The sequence below is a fragment of the Mastomys coucha genome, unplaced genomic scaffold (genome assembly GCF_008632895.1).
Source record: "Mastomys coucha isolate ucsf_1 unplaced genomic scaffold, UCSF_Mcou_1 pScaffold14, whole genome shotgun sequence".
Lineage (NCBI taxonomy): Eukaryota > Metazoa > Chordata > Mammalia > Rodentia > Muridae > Mastomys > Mastomys coucha.
In genome coordinates this window covers 5507352-5524716 of record NW_022196896.1, presented here as the reverse complement: position 1 = coordinate 5524716, position 17365 = coordinate 5507352, and the positions used below count along the sequence as shown (strand labels likewise).

Genomic DNA, 17365 nt, shown 5'->3' with positions numbered 1-17365 from the left:
GGGTTTGAGGTCACGGGGCAACATCTTCATGATGATACATGATCACGATGTCACTTGTCAGGGGTGAATGTGAAGAGTTCAACCAACTGGCTCTGCCAAGATAACTTATAAGTCCATTCATCTCACAAAAGGCTTCACACATTCATGAGGGCAGGATTTGATGACCAAAGATCCTTCCTGACCCCTCCCACACACACACCCTTTCATGTTGCATGTAGGGATTATTCTAGTCTGAGTTTCCGGAGAGCAAGCCAGGAGCTAAATTCTGGATTTGTTTGTTGTTTGCTTTCACTTGCCTGGATCTGGTGAGATGGATGATGTCCGGCCCTGCAGTCACTTAGCCCCCTTCCTCTGAACAGTGGAAGAGAGTCCGCTAATAACCAATTGGTGTCTTGGCCTCCTCTCTCTGATCCTGTCAAGCTGCTTCCCAAAGGTATGAATGGAAAAGGAGGTTAGACAGAAAGTACTTGGAATTCTTTAGTTGTTTCCTTCAGCAAAAGTCTCTGATCTTCCCAACCTCCCTTATATGTCTGTCACTAGAATGAATTGCTCTGGAGTTTAAGCATCTAAATTTTCCACAAGTGATTCTAAGAACTAGCAGTTTATATGGCCTATATTTCATTCTAAGGAAATGCTGTTCATCTGAAATATTATATTCAATGATATCAGCACCAACCATTCCCTTCTGTGCTGGCTAGTTTTATGTCGTCTTGACACAAGTTTGAGTCATCAAAGAGGAGGGAACCTCAATTGAGAAAATACTTCCATAATATCTGGCTATAAGCATACAAGCCTGTAGGGTATTTTCTTAATTAGTGATTGATGGGGGAGGGCTCAGTCCATTGTGAGTGGTGCCACCCCGGGCTGGTGGTTCTGAGTTCTATAAGAAAGCAGTCTGAGCAAGCCATGAGGAGCAAGCCAGTAAGCAGCATCCCTCCATGGCCTCTGCATCACTCCTGCCTCCAGAATCCTGCTGTTTGAGTTCCTGTCCTGAGTTCAGTGATGAACAGTGATGTGGAAGTGGAAGCCACATAAACCCTTTCCTCCCCAAGTTGTTTTTGGTCATGATGTTTCATCACAGCAACAGTAACCCTAACTAAGACACCTTCTGTATCTCAGGTTAGTGACACATGACTAACTCTGTGTCATCTCACATGTCCCAGGTGAGGGGGTGGTTTAAGAAAAAAAGGAAGTGAACTGTGTCTGGTTTCACTATGAACAGGACGTGTATGAGTCCTCGAGCCCTAAGACAGGACACTGCATAGGGCAGAGATCCAAAATCTGTTCTCTCATTAAACATCCTTGAGTTTCAGGGAGTTCTCAGTAAGAAAGAGAAATAAAAACTGTAAATATTTATCCAGAGTTTTCTCACAGAAAATGGCGACAGATTCCACACACTACACCGACCCATCTCCTTCCTAAAGGGCATTGTTTCCTGAATTCATTTTCACCCCGACTGTGCACTGCTTTGTAAGCCTGGTGTGGCTTTATCACAGAAAGAAAATCCTTTGAGTAAAGTTCTCTTTCATGTGCTCCTTTTGCCAGTGAGTGGCTAAACAGAGAAAGAAAAAAAAAAAAAAAAAAAAAAAAAAAAAAAAACAAGAGCTTAGACCTGAACAAGTTGACATTTGGTAACAGAAATGTGTCAAGACCTCCTGTTGAACACCTCTTCCAAAATGAAAGGCACAGATAGAGTGTGGTGAATGGAATGAAATAGCTCCAAGTGAAAGGGCTTCAGAGGGTTGCATCCACAAGCACAGTCTACATTAGTGCTGGGAAAGATCTACCCAAAATGCTGATGAGATCATGGTTAGCATTTAAAGACGAAGGCTGTGATAGAGCATGTTCTCTGTTCCTCTGTGTCAGGATTACTTTGTGTTTAAGAATGCATTTTGCTGTATACTTATAATGGAATACTAAAGTGAAATGGTTTGTTTTTAATTTAAAGCTTAGACTTTTCCAAAGATAATAGCCCCGGTCTGTGATAGCAAAAGGACCCCATGTGTCACGAGTGGCATTTGAAGGAACTCCCACACAGGAGACTTAGAAAGAAAACATGACGCTATGCTTGCTCACTTCTGAGTATATCCTATGTAGGTATCATTCTTTTTGTCTTCTCTGGAGGAAAGACCCATGTTTTAGGCTAGCACGAGATAGATTTGCCTCTGAGAAAACTCTATAATGATGTATGCAAGACATGGTACGTAAAGTCGTCCAAGACGAACATGGCCGTCTGGGAGGTATAACCATTCCACTTACGGGGAATGTTCAATCAGAGCCAACCATTTGCTGTTCAGTCCATCATAGAGATCATCCCAGGCAGCTCCTCAGATGCTCTCATTTTGCGTAGGATTTATTCTTGGAACTGTAGCTTCTTTGTCATTGACTGCTAACTTGAAGTGGTAAGGATAAACACAGGTGCCCTGTCCAGGAGCACCAGGTGCTCTATCCCAGAATATCCATACCGTGTTACTTCTGGTGCTCAGGGATAAATTTATGGGCTAAATATCATCCACTGCTTTAGCTATTTGGTGAAACTTAAGCTTCAAGCTAGAGCTTTCCACGTGCCCTATTTTTGTCTCAAGAAAGAAAAGGAAAATTCATTGAGCGTAGGTGGAGGCCACAAGCCCCTGCTTCTGTCTCCTTTTCCCTTCTGAAATCTGTTCCTACAGGGAACAGTGAGAGGAACAGAAAATACAGAGATTGTTGCAGAGGCTGTTAACCCTCAGAGGAACTGTTGCTGTGATCCAGGGGGCAACCTGAGGTACGCAGGGCCCTATTACTTCAAAGCTTTGGATCCCACATTTAGGACATAGGTCTAAATGTGGAGTTTCAAAGCATAGTTTGATGATTAATGTTAAGAAAATTACCCTTTCCTTGTCCTCTCTCCTTGTTCAGTGGTAGCTATAGAAAGGCCACCCCTATACATAGATAAAAGGATAGCAAAGCAGGAAGCAGCAAATGTTTGAAATTACTTTGGGAAACTCCACAGAGTGGGCGTGTCTCGTGGGTTTTAAGGTGGATCACTCATGCATCCACCATAATTGCTTCTTACGGTTGAGCCTTATCGTTGATGCTGTCTCCATGCCTGCTTTACTGTTTGTTCAGCACACATTCCTAGCTGGTCTTGGTTCCATTCCCAATGGTCCTATCAGAGTGTTCAAGGAGCTGCTGCTGGACGTGTAGGGAGAAACCACAAACAGGAAGTGGTTTTAAAATTAAAGTTTGCTTGTGTTGCCCATACATTTGGCTACCAGTACAACCAAACAGGCAAAGGTTTAGCTAAGCCCTGTTCAACATAGCATTCCCCATGAAGGAGGCCTTGCTGGACAGACTCCTTCCTACTTCAGAGGGTCAGGGTCTACAGCCTGTTTATTGGTGTGTACCTGAGTCTGCCCCTGACCAGCCCTTATGTACATGGCCTTGTGCATGCCTGCTTCTCATAAGGCCTCAGGCACGAACACAATTGATTGGCCCCTGTGTCATATGATTAGATATTAAAATATTACAGATAAATCTCACAAATTGATTACCTGAGATGTGTTTGTGGTCCTTCTGCCTCGGTGTGAGAATTTTCAGAGGCCAGAAGGGAGGGTTAGAATTTATAAGACTCGGGCATTCAGAGTTCTAACTGGAGACATGGTAGCGTGGGAACCAATATACAACAGCTCTTTGCTCTTTTTTCCTCCCATTCCCACACTCTGATGTCCTACTTGCTGGAGGGCTTCCAGGTCACACACCCAGTGGACCACTCACGACAGCTTTCCTGGGCTGCTGGCCTGCCCTTCAGGTTGATATACCGATGAAAGAGGAAGGACTCAGGAAAAAAGCATCCATGGACCTTTGGGTTTTCCTTGGGAGAAAAATTCTGGGACACAGGAGGTAGAGAGAAATCAAGAATTCATGGAGGACGAGGGTGAAGAGGCTTTCTGCTCTGGCTGAACTAGGAAGAGCCCTTCTTGCCTGGATAGAAGGGCCTCACTGCCTGAAGATATTTCTTTGAATCTCCTCTTCATTCAGTACAACACTTACACCACTCTTGCCTTGACCTGTGAGACTTGAATAAGTTAACCCATCCTGCCAGGCCCCTGTGCCCTCAGACAGGTATCGGTGCCATAGGTGTCACAGATACAGATGGTGTTGATGTGTCTGTAGGTTCTCTCGCCCAGAGCCTTCCTGTTATAGACTCCTTCAGGCTCTGCCCCCTTCCCTGATGCACGAGCCACCTAGCCTACATCTCCGATGCAGGGTCTGCACAAGGAACCTGATGGCTTCTGTGACTGTCACCCAGCTTCTCCTTTGTCTCCCCCAGAATAAGCAATCTCAGAACAGTGTGAGGAAATTTTTTTTTTGGACCTTTGGGACCTGAGGATTCCGTGGGTGCTGACGAAGGGTCCGAGTGTAATCCTCCTCTTTGCTGCCTTCCCTTCAGCCAGGTCCCTTAGCCCATCAGCCTGCTGCTATTTAGAAAGTGGAGACTAACTAATGCCTGCTTTGGTTAATAGTTACTTCATCTGGAGGTTTTCAGGACAGAGTTTTAGTTACAGACACCCTTTAGAGCAACCAACCACCCTTTGCCAGCGAGTGCCCTGCCGATAGAAGTTCGTTTAACCCTCCAAGAGCTTTTAAAATAATATTACCAGGAAATGTGATTCAGATTCCCCCCCCCCAAGTTGACAGAAAAGCATGAAATCTGTTTCTAGCAGATGTTCCCTCTGATCCCCAAATGTAAACATGTTTGCAAGACGGTAGTGAGACAACCCTGTTTACACAATGAAGTACCGACAAAAAGCAAACAAGAAAAGTATCACCCCGAGCAGTCATTGTGATCAAAGAGCTGACGATTATTAGGGTGTAGAGGGAACTGATGACTCAAACTAGCACCACCGCGGTCTCCAGATTTCAGTTTCGTAACAGACTTTCTTTTCAGGAATATTCTTCATTTACACGCAAATCCGATTTTCTTTCTAAAATGTTTTTTCGATTTTCGTCAAACCGAAATTCTAGGATCCCTTCAAAAGATGACTCTGATACCCAGATTACACTCAGAAGAGCATCCTCTGGACGAGTCTCAGCATGGAGTGTGCACGGGGCTTTACTCCTGGGATCTTCTGCCTGAGGGGAGAGATGGTCTCCCAAGTGCAGTGTGTGGCTTGATCTGCTCCTACCCATCCCCAATTAGTCAGAGACAGAGCAGAAGCTCTCAGGCTGCCTGTGGTGGAAAATAACTCTCTGAATCAATCAAAGTGTGGTATTTTGATCCTTTCATATGCCTGGGTATTCTGGGCAGCTGCATTCTCAAGTCAGTGACTCACAGATCAAAGATGTAAAGCAGCTCTGAATGATGGCTGGCTGAAGCAAAGTGTGTCTGATAGGAAATAATTATCATTTGTATCAAAGCATAGCATTTTTTTAATTAGATGTTTTCTTTATTTACAATATCTCCTTTCCCAGGATTCCCTCCAAAAGAAAAAATAAAATAAAAAAACAAAAACTAAAACAAACCCCTGTTCCCTCCCCCCTCCTCTTGCTCACCACCCCATCTCTCCCACTTCCTGGCCCTGGCATTCCCCTACATTGGGGCATAGAACCTTCACAGGGCCAAGGGCCTCTCCTCCCATTGATGGCCAACTTGGCCATCCTCTGCTATACATATGCTGCTGGAGCCATGAGTCCCACCATATGTACTCTTTGGTTGGTGGTTTAGTCCCTGGGAGCTCTGAGGGTACTAGTTAGTTCATATTGTTGTTCCTCCTAAGGGGCTGCAAACCCTTCAGCTCCTTGGGTCTTTTCTCTAACTCCTTCATTGGGGACCCTGTACTCAGTCCAATGGATGGCTGTGAGCCTCTACTTCTATATTAGTCGGGTACTGTCAGAGCCTCCCAGGAGACAGCTAAATCAGGTTCCTGTCATTCAGCACTTGCGGGCATCCACAATAGTGTCTAGATTTGATGATTGAATATGGGAAGAATTCCCAGGAGGAGCAGTCTCTGAATTGTCCTTCCTTTAGTCTCTGAATTGTCCTTCCTTTAGTCTCTGCTCCATAGTTAGTCTCTACAACTCCTTCCATGGGTATTTTGTTCTCCCTTTTAAGAAGGAACGAAGTATCCACACTTTGGTCTTCCTTCTTCTTGAGTTTCTTATGGTTTGTGGTTTGTACTTTGTGTATTCCGATCTTCTGGGCTAATATCCACTTATCAGAGAGTACATACCATGTGTGTTCTTTTGTGATTGGGTTACCTCACTCAGGATGATATTCTCCAGGTCCATACAATTCCCCGAGAATTTCATAAATTCATTGTTTTTAATAGGTGAGTAGTACTCCATTGTGTAGATTACCACATTTTCTGTATCCATTCCTCTGTTGAGGGACAACTGGGTTGTTTCCAGTTTCTGGCTATTATAAATAAGGCTGCTATTAACATAGTGGAGCATGTGACATCCTTAGTCATCAGGGAAATGCAAATCAAAACAACCCTGAGATTCCACCTTACACCAGTCAGAATGGCTAGGATAAAAAACTCAGGTGACAGCAGATGCTGGAGAGGTTGTGGAGAAAGAGGAACACTCCTTCATTGCTGGTGGGACTGCAAGCTGGTACAGCCACTCTGGAAATCAGTTTGGCAGTTCCTCCAGAAACTGGACATAGTACTACCTGAAGGCCCAGCTATACCACTCCTGGGCATATACCCAGAAGATGCTCCAAGCATAGCATTTTTGTGAAGACAACCATGATTGCCCTTCAAAACAAGGCACCTTGGGACAGAGCCCCGGGTTGCTGGGGAGCAGAGTGTCTCAGCAGAAGTCAGTTAAGAGTAGTTTCTCTCGAAAGGAAACTAAAATTCTTTTACTTTGAGACTAGTAAAAGACTCTGTGGTCCTCTCACCTGTTTATACCCATGTAACTAGACAAGGGGGCTGTGACCTCAGCTCTCTTTATAACATCATTCTATGGAAAAGACTGGAGAGTCCAGGGACTCACCCCTCTAGTCATTATATTGGCTGTCAGTGGATAGGAGTGTGGCCTGCTCTGTGCCCAGAGAGGGGCACCACCCTCTCATGGGAGGGATTGGCAGTGTGAGCTCTGGGTATGTATAGTGCAGTTGGATTATGTTCTTAGGTCTCCACATGCGTGCCTGCCCTTACATACATACACAAGCATGCACATTCAACATGGAATAATTGAAAAGGCTAACATACAAAAATTAATTTCTTTATATTAACAATGAGACACTAAAAATTAAATGAGGAAAAATCCATTTACAATAGCATAAAAATAATAAAATACTTAGGAACAATTTAAGAAGTAAAAACAAGTATGGTGGAGATGCTTAAACTTAGCACTTGGGGGGCAAGGACAGGTAGACCTCAAGCTTGAATCCACGTTAAAGAGTTTCAGATCAGTATGAGAAATATAGTGAGACCCTATCCCAAAAGATGAACAAAAAAATATAAAGGAAAGAATACAACATTTGAACTCCAGTAAATGGAGTTAAATAAATGGAAAAACAGCCAATATTCGTAAATCAGAGGACACACTAAGATAATAATACTACCCAAACTCTACATATTCAAAGCAATCACCATCAAAATTCCAGTTGGCTATTTTTGCAGGAATTGCCAGTCTGGTTTTAGAATTCATATGGAGATGCAAGGGACCCAGAATAGCTCAATCTTAAAGAACAAAGTTGGAGGACTCACACTTCCTTATTTTAGGACACACTTCAGAGCCACTTCAACAGACAGCATAGTGCTCTGCCTTATACCACACACAATGATTAACTCAGTACGGCCAAATGCAGAAACTCTAGAACTCGTAGAAGAAAACAGGGTGTCTGGGCACCGTATGTAGCTAATGAAAGGCTGGTCTCAAGATAAAGAGCAGCTACATAGCAAGTTCTAGGTCAGAATGGGCATGAAACATGGTCTCCAAGACCACAGGAAACAAAGAAAAAAGTAGGTAAGGGGGACTATATAAAAAATTTTAAACTTCTGTGCTTTTTAAAGAAGCCCATTAGGAAAGCAAAAAAGACAAACCCAATGAATGAGATAAAATATGCAAGTTGCATATCTAACAAAGGTTTAGTATCTAGGTTATATAAATAATTTTTATAATTCAACACTCTTAAAGCAAATAACTCAATAACAGCCAAAGAACTAAAATATTTCTCCAGAAAATACATACAAATGCCAAGAAGTACATGAAAAGACTCTCAACATCACCAGGCATTAGGAAAATGTAGATTGCAATAACCATGAGATGTCACTTTACCCCCCCCCCCCCCCCCCCCCCCCGTCCCCCAGTGAGATGAGTCATCCAAAAGACTACCACAATGCCTGGGCAGGGCGGGGAGAGACCCTACTGACAGATTGTAAAAGAGTACTATCATGGAAAACAGTTTTGAAGTTGCTCAAAATGTTACAGAACCAGCACATGTCCCAGTACACTAATGAAGGTTCTCCAGAGACATAGAAGGTGGGGTGCATGCATAAATGTGTAAGAAAGACTCAAGAATAAATGTTTTTGAGGAACTGGCTCATACGATTATTGCCGAGGGCAGTATTATCACCTCGACAGGATCCGGGATCATTTGTGAGACAAGCTTGTGGGTGTGCCTATGGGGATTATATAGATTAGGTTAGCTTTTGGCCAGACGTGTGAAGGATTATCTTGATAGGTTAATTGAGGTGGGAAGACTCACTCCAAGTATGGGCTCACTCACTCCCTGGGCTTAGTGTCCTGGACTGCATAAAAAGGTTTGAAAAGCAATCTGCACACCAGCAGTCACCATTCTGTTTCCTGACTGCAGATGCAGTGTGACAAGCTGTGGCAGGTGGGACTCACCTTCCATGACAGCCTGGATCCTTGAACTGTGAGCTGAAATGAACCCTTTGAGCCTTACTCCCTCCTTTTGTAGGGAGATTTTATCACAGCAACTGGAAAACTATGGGAAAAATTAAGACACTATGGAAGCTAACAAGTCTAAACTCTGTTTACAATCTAAAGACAGTCTGCTGTCCCTCTTCCTCAGAGAGGTCTTCAGCTGGTTGAATGAATCCTATTTGTATTCTGGATAATAATACGCTTTACTTAAAAGAGTGTGTTCTCACTGCTCTCAAGATGCATTCACCCTATTCATTGTGGCTTAACAAGTCAGCATAACAAAGTAGCCATTGCCCTCAGCAACTCTACTCCCAAACATACAGCCAAGAGAATTTGGAACACATATCCAAATATGCTTCTGTATCTCTGTATAAATGCTCACAGCAACATTATTCACATAGGCAAACATGGAAACAAGTATCCATTGATTGATAAGTGTTTAAATGGTGTATCACATGCATTCTGTTAGCTTTCAGTCACTGTGCCAAAACCTGAGAAACACAACTTAAAAGGAGAGAGACTTATTTTGGCCCACAGTGTCAGAAGTCTCAGCCCATGGTCATTTGTTTCTGGGCCTGTGGTTAGATGTAACACTGTAGTAAAAAAAAAAGACATTATGGAAGAAAGAGAGGAAGGGGCGGTGCGTGGTTCTGGTGGTCTGTTTCCTCTTGTCCCGCCTCCTACCGTTTCCACCAACTCCCAGTGATCCCCAGCTAATAAACCTATCCATGGGTCCATCCACTGATGAGCTTAGAAGCTTCATGATCCAATTACCTCTGAACACTGCTGCAGTGGAGACCAACCCTTCAGCTCATGAACCTTTTAGGGGATGATCTAGTCTAAACTACAACACACTATCATAGGTACTTTTCTATTTCTTTGATAAGACACCATGACCAAGGCAAATTATAGAAGAAAGAGTTTATTTGGACTTATGGTTCTGGAGGGTTAAGAGTCTTATCATGGTGAGGAAGCCTGGGAGCAAGCAGGAGGCATGGCAGCTGGAGCAGGAAGCTGAATGCTCACATCTTGACCAGCAAGCACCACGCTGAGAGAGTAAACTAGAAATAGCTCACCTCCAGTGAGATTCCCCTCCAACAAGGCTATACTTTCTGAGCCTCTGTAAATAACACCAGCAACTGGGATCAAGCACTCAAATGCCTACTCAAATGGGGGACATTTCTAGTTTAAATGGGTATTTGATATACCATCACACCTGCATTTAGCAGATTATCATTTAGTTATTAAAGGTAATGAAGGAGTGTTGCATGCTGCATCCTAAGTGAACTTTGAAACCGTCATAGTGAGTAAAAGTAAACCAAGCACAAAATGCTGCATAGCATATGGTCCCATTCATATGAAATATGTAGGATAGGTAAGTATGTAGGGACAGAAACTAGCTTACTGATTACCAAAGGCTGGGACAGGAATAAAAAAAGATAACTTATGGCTATAGAGTTTCCTTTGGGTGTGATAAAGTGAATATTAGATATCTGATATTAAATAGTAGTGAGGGTTGCACGCTCTGGATATGCTAAAAACCACTGGATAATATATGTCAAAGTTGTGGATTTCACAGCATATGAATTGTGTCTCAGTAAACCTGTTTTAAAAAAAAAAAAAAAACATACTGAAAACTGGACATAAATAGGTATGGCTTCCAAAGTAGTAGGGGTCGTTTCTAAAAGGCATTGAGATTCATCTGTGGAGAATTAGACAGGAAAAAAATGGTCACTGCCATTGACTCCCTTCCTCTGATTGTAGAAGGTTTATGAATGTCCATAAGTTAAAATCAGCCCCCTTGAGTCTGCTCACCTCCAGAGAATGAGCTCTCAGTTAACTGGTCTCCCAACTGACCAATGCTCTGTCCGCTTCACCGTCTTACTTCTGGAGCATAAACCCTGGCATAGACTGAGTAGAGATTGCCACACTTGGTGGTCAGAGTGAGCAGGTGGCTCACTCCCAAGAAGCAACATATAAAAGACTAAATGATTTTTTTTTTAAGAGCAGAAAACGTAAAAATTTAAATTCAAAGGGGGAGGTTGTTACTATTATTTGTTTGTTTTTTAATTTGGTTTAAATTTTTCATGGTGTAAGTGATGGAAAGAATCAACATCAGCAAAAATAAATAAATAAAATAAATAAATAAATAAATAAATAAATAACAGGAAGTTAAGTGGGTTCTAAAATGACTGTAGCACCTAGAGGACCAACACAGCAGAGATTAACCAGAGGAGTGGGTGTTCCCAATGCTGTCAGCTAGCTTGATGCAGCCATGTTAACAATAGGCTCGACCAGAAGCCAGGTGGGATGTCCCTAAAGCCAAACCAATGCTGAAGCAAACAGCACCAGAGGAAATCACCCTGAGATGCCCAGGGCCTTGGGTTCAGGGCTGGGGCCTGGGAACAGCATGAACTCTTGTTCTCTTACCGGAGATGTTAATCTGGAGTTTGCAGATGCATAGAGGACCCCTAATAGACTTGAAAAGGTCCTTGAACCTTTGATTACCATGTGGAGCGGTTTTGTGTGTGTTAACTTTTTTCCAAGGAAGGAGTCATCAGGTTGTAAAAGGACCTTTGATAGGAGAAATGTTAAAACATTATTTAGAATGCCAGGCTAATTTTCTGGCTGTGTGATACATTGCACTAAGTGGTCTGGCACTCCCAAGTTTTGGACTAAAAATGAATTCTTAGTGCATGATCTCACTGCCTGCAGGGCAGTTTGATTCTGCCCTGGCATTTGATAGGACTTGTTAGGGGATTAGGAAAGGCAGGATGTTAGTACTTTGAGGTCATTAAGCCAAGAAAGGAAGAAAAATATATTGTGGAGTTGAATTAAATGCTGAATGGCTGAGGACGTTCTTTATGGTCTTTGTCAACACTTGGAAACCCTGATTAGAAACAAATGAGTGACACCAGCTCCGTCTAGGTGCAGCATGTGGGGAAAAAAAGCCATCTTTCCAAGAAATGCCGCTTCAGTCATTCTTTGATAGTGGAGACCTGAAAGGCTGGGATGCTCTCGACGCTTGTGGATGTGATTATAACTAGTGCATGACCTAGAAAGATATCCAAAGGTCCTTTCCCATATGGAGACCAGAGTGCCTACAGCTCTAGTGTCAAATATTGAAAAACAATAAAGGATGTGTCCTGGATACCCTCATCTATAGGAAAGATCCTGTATAAAATGAAGCACAACCCTCAAAGGGCCTATCTCTTCAGGCTCTTGCTTTAAGTCTTATTTTTGGTCTTGATCATTAATTCCCTTTCATTATATTAGATGGATAGTGGCGATGGTCGCTCAACCAAAAATGTACTTATGACCTTAAAGTGTTTATGATAAACTCTAGATACTTCATTATAACAAAAAACATAGCTAGGATAATACAAAGTGAAGCTCCACTTAACCTTATGTGAAAAGAATTCTGTGCATGAGAACTATGCGTTCAGAATCTTGTCGGTGACCAGTCTAACCCAGAGATCCTGAGGACCCTACCAGCCAGGGAAGAATATAAAAAGGACAGGCCAGTTTCTGTGTCAGTAGGAATAATGAGCCAGGTGAGAAATCACAGGTGATAAAATAGAGGCAAGGAGGAGTAGATTGATGTGAGACATAATGTAAACATAGAACCCAGAGCTTTTACTGAGGGCCTAGATGTCAGTGAGGAGCAAAGATGGTTTGTGGTTTTTTACTGGAGCGGTTGGATCCATGGTAGCATCTTATGTCGACATGATGCCTCACACTTCCCTTAGATGCCTCTCACCTCACTTGTCTTTAAGCTCTCCACAAGACTCCTTGCAGCCTTCCCTTGCTTCAGCTGCCATCCTTGTGTGGACCCAGCAGCTCCCCACCAGGTCAGCTCAGAAACACACTGACTTGCGAGTGTGGGATCAGCACCCGCAACTGTGTAGCCTGGATGGCACAAAGCAAGTCAGTCTGCAGATGAGGCTTAGAGGCTTTGTGGCTCTCAAGAAAGGGTCAGAACTGTGCAGGGTCTGTTGGCTTCTAGAAGAAAGATAGCAGGGATCTTAGAAGACTGGAAATCTTAGAAGGAGGCAGAAAGATCTCTACAACTCGACTGAGTACTAAAGTTAGGAGGAAGAGTTAAGACATGGTTAATGTTCATCCAAGAAGACCCTAAGAGCTATGCCTGCTTGCAGCCCACAGTGAGCTTAACCTCTTGCTATGTGATATATTATCCTTGAAGTCATGTGGGCACTAATACCCCAGTGCCATTTGAGAACCGACTCTGTGGATGTTTTCTGAATGGGCGTTGCCAGGGGTGATCCTCTTCAGAGACTAGATCTCAGGATGAAATTGTTATTGTGGGTTTTCCCTGTGATATCCAGCAACCATGGACCATATGCTTACAGTTACTCCTAGAAGGAATGCTGACAAAATGATAAGACTGCTTTTTCAAAAGAAACTACAACAGAAGGAGAAGGGGGGGCGGGAAACACACCTATAAGTTGTGATGTACTTCACAACGCGTGTGCCCTAAGCAATCGGTTTGTGTATGAGCTGCCCCAGCATCTGCCACTTTGCTCCCTTGCTTTGCTGTTTTACCAAGTGCACAGAAGAAGTGAACATCCTTCCTCTGAGGAGAGGAACATACTCTCTCCAAGTGGCAGTGAAGATTGGTGTTGTATAGGAAAGGGGTGGCTGTTTCCTTGGTGAGCCTGGGCAGTCCCTTTGTCCAGTGCTGTGGCCTTAAGAAAGACACTTTGAGTGTCCGAGCCAAGCTTCTTTCTTCCTCCAAATGAACTAATAATACTGTAAAATCCCTAGCTTAGTCCCTAATAGAAGTTTTCAGTAAAGGGAAATCATGGAGGTAAGACAGACGCTGCACCCACAAACTGGTGTCTGTTAGTTACAGAGCCCATGAAAATCTAGAAATTAGTTCAGATTAGCTAGTTTTCACACATTTCTTTTTGGTTATTTCTCCTTTTCTTATAAATCTCTTTTCCAGATTGCTTAGTGACAAATAAGTTCAGGTTGCAACCTCTTTTAGGATAGGGTGGATGAAATCTGAATTTTGCTGTATCTGGGAATGTAAACACAATGCTTGGATGTTAGTGTGAATTCAGGCTCAGGAAGAGCTGGACCTATGTTCTGAGCACTGTATCCCAGCAACTGCTTCCCAGCAACTGCTTCCCAGCTGTTCCACAAACAAAACAGCTAGGTCCCAGGACCTGAAATGTGTAAGTGGCATCTCCCTAGGGTATGTGCCTGTGTGTGTCCACCAGTGTGTGTGCCTGTGGTTGTTTACGTTGTACCTGTATCTGTCTGTTGTCTGTTTCTGTGTGTGTGTGTGTGTGTCTGTCTCTCTCTCTGTCTCTGTGTGTGTCTCTGTCTCTCTGTAACTGTCTCCCCTCATACCTCCCCGCCTCCGTGTGTGTGTGTGTGTGTGTGTGTGTGTGTGTGTGTGTGTGTGTGTTTAATCTTAATTCACTTTCTCCATCTTACTGAAGTGCCTTTATCTCTTCCCCCTTTTTGCAGCACAGGGCACATTTCCTTGTGTTGCTTTCCCAGGGCAGTAGAAGACACAAAAGCCACAAGATCTATAGTCCAAACATCTTCTCATAAGTGGATGTCTAAATTCTGTTTGAAAGATAACATTTTAAAATTCATATTTATAGACTCCAAAATTTAACACCAGGTTAACCCGTTACTTTTTAAAGCTTTTCTGGCCACAAAATGGTAGCCCCATTTAGCCCTCCTTGGCATGAGTAGGGACTTTAGAACCACTCCAGACATGTTTGTCAGTGGAACCCATAACTAATATTTTGACAGAAAATTCTGTCATCTGTGACCTGCAGAACATTTGAAGTTGACCTTGCTTAATAGAAAATATTCTCTGCGTGTAATTTTTATTTTTGGAATTAAGCTTTGAACTTGGTTTTCTGACCACTGGTCCGTTCTCTAAGTACTTAATCCAGAAGTGGGAAATGTCCCTATGTAAATGGGGCTTAGTCTCAGTATTAGCCGTAAACCCAGTAAACTGATTTTGGACAGAAGTGGTGTCCTGAACCTAGAACACTCACCTGGACCCTTCCATGCAGCATCTCTGCTTGAGATCACTGCTGCTAATCTATGCAGTGTCTTCCACTTCATGAGGTAATGCTGATAAAGGAGAGAGTATGAGCTCAGAAACTCTTAATCCCAACGCCAAGCTGCCACCATGCATGTTTGTTAGACAGCGTGCATTCAGGCTCAGCACGGACATGGACCGATGTTCTGGATACTTTATTTTCTGTTCTTTGTGTTACCCCACATCCTGGGAAGGTGGGAAGGAGCAATTAGGGGAGGAAATTAACCTCAGAAAGACACCAGAGGAACAATGCTGGGGATGAGACAAGCCCTGAGCTACCTTTCTGTTTTGAAGAAATGACTCTGCTCGTATGAGATCTATGTGTGGGTGAAAATGCCTCCACCCGCCGTCTCCTGGGGAAAGTAGCTCAGCACATCCTATTAAGCCCACTAAGACCATCTCAGCTAAGAGTTAAGCTGTCGGGGATAAAGAACGCAATCAGCCTTGCCTATACAACTTTGCAGAAAGCTAAATCGTTGCACAGCTAATTGGTACAAATGTTCCCTTGCCCACTGTTTACAGCTGGAGACCCTCTTGAACATTTTTATGACTGTTTATGTAATTAAATACCATTTACTCTTCCTACCTTAAAAATGCAGGTCCTGCCGACTCTTTCTTTTAAGTAAATTTAAGATTACCCGAGAGGGAATTATAGACAGATAATTTCCCACATTTGCAGTATGCTACTTTATTTGGAAATGAATGAATAGAAACCACTCACGTGTCTACTTCTGCACTTCCCCCTGCTTCTCTTAACAGTAAATATGAAGAAATGAAGAAGCAGTGTTGTCATGCTTGGTCTGGCTGTACCACGGCCCATCCCTACCTTTTCTAAGGGACTGTCCAGTGAGCCACTTTGTGTGTGGAGTCTGCAGAAATCAATCTTGTTAGAAAATGCAGTTGAGGCAGGAGGCATTCTGTGTTCCCTTATTCATCATTGCTTCTGATAGGCAGGGACAGTTCAGAGAGCTTACTGGCTGAATGGAGGTGTTATGTGCTATCCTGTGGGCCACAGGGCCTGGAAGACCTCCAAAAAAGCAGTGCCCTATAATTGTGTTGTCCACTCTCCATGTTTAGCTATTAAAATTTAACTTAATTTAAAATCAATTGCTCATCCTTAGCAGGTAGACTGCAGGTACTGGGTCGCCACAGTGAGGCTGCTGTGCTATGCTGTGCTGTGCTGTGCTGTGCTGTGCTGTGCTGTGCTGTGCTGTGCTGTGCTGTGGAAATGCTGAGGTCCCCCATTATCGTAGAGGCCTAAAGTAGCGGCCCTGGGACTTTTAAGAACATCCCTTGTGACCATAGCATGTAGTTAACATAAAAGGCCTATTACATCCCTGCCTGAGACGAGTGGTCAAATAGCAAGCCGACTGCTAGCAAGACACCATTCAGCAATATAAATCTGTTTGGTTATACCAGTTGTTGGAGTCATAAAGCGCCAGAGTTAACAAGATTCCATGCTCTAAGCTCCCCCACGGTCTTTCAATCAAAGTGAAATGAAAAAGCTAATGCCTGTCCCATCCTGGACAGTGTGGGCCTCAGATTGGTGGCCGGTGCTTTAGATGTCATGATGCCTTGACTTTGAGGAGGGGCCACTTTGTAAGGATCATTTCATAAGCTCACATGCCATTGTTAAGTCCATGTCCCAAATGACAGAGCAATCAGCCTCAGCAAGGCCTCAGACATCATCTTATGACCCAAGAGTCACTCAGCTAGTTTGTGACTCACTGAGAAGTACAACACTTAATCTGGTATTTATTTATTCATTCATCTATTTGCTACCTCTTTCTGTGTCTTTCCTTCCCTGTAAAATGGGGATTATTAACTTTAATATTAGCCTGGCAACATTGTTAATAAAAAGCAAGATGATTTTTAACCTTAAATGTATGTCTTATAATTTGAACCCCCCAAAAAATCCCCACTTATTTACATATATTCATATACATATATATTTGTTACACACTATTTAATCCTAAGAAGAACCTGTGTGAAGAATTGGGCTCAGAAGAAGAGCACCTGTCCCACACAACGAAGCCACTGTGACACAGAGGGCTGTGTCTCTCCGGACTTAGGAACAATAATCTCTTGTAAATGTATGATAATGCATCCATGTGGCATTGCTAGTTTTGGGCCTGTGGCATTTTGCAGTTCAGGAGTTAGCGATATTGAAAGTTATTGCTTTGCTCAAGTGGTGCATTTTTTTTTTACACTTTGATAATCTGCCAGTTGCACAGACTTTGGTTCAGCATGGGCGGCTTTGAAGTATATTTTTAAAATGAGAGAATCCAGATTTGTAATTAGCTTTGCAAATGCTAGTTGTACAGTTTCAGCATCCGAAGAGCTTCTGCTAAGTGTTCCTGTTACTAGTGGCAAGTGTGTATGTGTGTGTGTGTG

General features: G+C 43.1%; 1 protein-coding gene across 9 annotated transcripts in view; it reads left to right on the top strand.

Annotated features, from left to right (window-relative positions):
- Bach2 (BTB domain and CNC homolog 2) overlaps nucleotides 1-17365 on the top strand; it is a 348948-nt gene that overhangs the window by 162141 nt on the left and 169442 nt on the right. Inside the window, exon 1 of one of the 9 annotated variants that reach the window (XM_031366461.1) lies at nucleotides 13737-14081. The exons of 7 other annotated variants lie outside the window; for them this stretch is intronic. The gene's annotated coding sequence lies outside the window, so the exon portion shown is untranslated. Of the gene's footprint in view, nucleotides 1-13736; nucleotides 14102-17365 lie in introns of those variants that run through there. One more of the 9 variants, XM_031366462.1, reaches the window with a different exon arrangement.